At 43.3% G+C, this 2,441-nt stretch overlaps 1 pseudogene across 1 annotated transcript; it reads right to left on the reverse strand.

Moving 5' to 3' along the window:
- Positions 1–400: 400 nt before the first annotated feature.
- LOC308338311 (small ribosomal subunit protein eS4-like) lies at positions 401–2,003 on the reverse strand (annotated as a pseudogene). The gene is made up of 2 exons: positions 1,980–2,003; positions 401–1,109 (listed from the first exon to the last, which is right to left on the reverse strand). The product of its transcript is annotated as a small ribosomal subunit protein eS4-like (transcript).
- Between the last annotated feature and the right edge of the window lie 438 nt (positions 2,004–2,441).

A 2,441-nucleotide genomic window follows, 5' to 3' on the forward strand; every position in this document is an offset into this window, starting at 1 on the left:
TGACTCACATGATTTGGAGGCTTGGCAAGTCCAAAATCTGCAAGCTAAGCCAGCAGTCTGGAGACTCTGGAAGCAATTGCAATTTGAATCCAAAGGCAGTCACTGGCAGAATTCTTTCTTGCTTGGGGAAGTGAGTCTTTTTCTATTAAGACCTAAACTCTCCTGATTTAAATGTTAATCTCACTAAAAGAAACATCTAGAAAAATGTTTGACAGAATATCTGAGTCCCGTGGTCTAGTCAATTTGACACATTATCACACAGGGAAAAAAGAACCACTGTCATTGTTCTGGATATGTGTGTAGAATAAGAGCTCATTTCTTTGGATTTAAGGTCATTCACTTTGGTTTCATGTCTTTCAGTGACACATATACCTTTTTATTCATGCTGTATTATCTTTAATTAAGTATAAAGACTTCCAATCACATCACCTAGAGACCATTTTAATCCACTGCTCTGTTTGGCCACTAGTCTCTTGTCTCTCTTTTCAGCAATGGTGAGGTAGATACCCTTTCCACAGGGAAGAGAAATTCATGGTTTGTTGCCTTTGCCAATAACACAAACATTGGAGAGTCACGTGGCAAAGCTGTTGCCACTGGCATCCTTCACGTGAACTGTGTCAAAAGAACTGGGATGTCTCTGTCTGTGGGTGATCACACCAGTTCTTCCCAGTTTAGCACCCCCAGTCACCACATACAGATTACCAGAATCAAATTTGATGAAATCAGCAATCTCTCCTGTCTCCAAATCAATCCTAACAGGGTGTCATTCACTTAGATGAGGGGATCAGGAGAGCACATGGGGCGAACATCTCGGGTCGCCAGACGAGGGATTTCTTTTGTCCCACAAAGTCTTTCTCACTTTGCACAAGTTATATGTGGCCTCCTCAGGTGTCGTCCGATGAACAGCAAAGCAGCCCTTGGTGCCATGGATCAAATGGAAAGTCTTTCCAGTCTTGTCAGTGCTGATGACCAGCAGGGTAGGTTATATCAGTTCGGACCTTGCCATTGATCTCAATAAAACACTGCATACAGATCTCCTTTCTTTCAACTCCTGTTAGGCCACACTTAAGTCTGTTCCTTAGGAAAGTGATGAGAAGGAGACGTTCTCTCTGCTTATGGGGATCGGTGGGTGCAGGAGGGACAAACACACAGCTAGTTTATCAAGAGTGCAATGCTTGGGGCGCCTGGGTGGCTCAGTGGTTAAAGCCGCTGCCTTCGGCTCAGGTCATGATCCCAGCGTCCTGGGATCGAGCCCCGCATCGGGCTCTCTGCTCGGCAGGGAGCCTGCTTCCTCCCTTCTCTCTCTGCCTGCCTCTCTGCCTACTTGTGATCTGTCTGTCAAATAAATAAATAAAATCTTTAAAAAAAAAAAAAAAAAAAAAAAAAAAAAAAAAAAAAAAAAAAAAAAAAAAAAAAAAAAAAAAAGAGTGCAATGCTTTGTAGCTGCTGCATTCTGGAGACGCTTCTTGGGATCATGAGCATCTGGAGATGCTGCTTGAGACCCGCTGGGCACAAAAAGCCAAAGATGCATAGACTTTTCTTTTAACCTGGTTTTCATTTGTCAGAGGAAAAGAAGCCTTGAGCATCATCCAAGTTTGGGCTCTTTTTGCCATAATGACTAATGCATTTTATAACTACCTCATTCGTATAAAGGTATGTGGGAAATTTCCTTCCTACACATTCGTGGAGGAAGAACATTTATGCTCATCTGCTCGTACAGACCTGGATCAAGAATCTAGAATCAAGAATCAAGAAAGGCTGCTCTCAGGACCACATCTTAAGGGAGCTAGAGAAGAGACCTAAGATGTGAAGAGGTTTTCACCTAAAAGTTTTCAACTGGTTTTCCTTAGGGCAGTCGAATCCAATTGCTATCGAAAAGAAAGATCAGAGTTCAGCTGTGGCAGAAATAACCACAAGCTACTCATTCTGTTTCAGAACATCATGCTGTTTCTTCTGCCAGGGACAGAAATGATACTCACGTCTTGGATCCAACTTCTAATCATGTGGCCGTGAGCAGGAAAACAAACGTCAGTCCTTGACAGGGCTGAGAATTTCTTTGCCCTCATGGATTCCTGGTTTCTCAGGAATATCAGCTGGGCAAGGATAGGAATCTCCAGCAAGAAAATCAAGGGGATAGTGAAGCGAGCCAGACAATAATCATAATCATGATTAATTAAATATCTATTATGTACCTGGTGCTGTTCTGGGTGCCAGGGAGACAGGATGACAAAACATGACTGTGGCTCCTCAGTCTAGTGGGAGCAGTGTGCGAGAGAGCTACCTGAGAGGAGTTGACAAACACTGAGGAATGCGTGACTGTCTGTGAGGGTCAAGAAGGGTTTCACAGAAGACGTGACTTTTTACCTTCACCTTGGAAGAGGCTTTAGAGCTCAGCAGGAGGAGTAACAGGAAACAGAGGATTTCAGAAACTTGGAGTTCAT

Source organism: Martes martes (genome assembly GCF_963455335.1).
Source record: "Martes martes genome assembly, chromosome: 2".
NCBI classification, from domain to species: Eukaryota; Metazoa; Chordata; class Mammalia; order Carnivora; family Mustelidae; genus Martes; species Martes martes.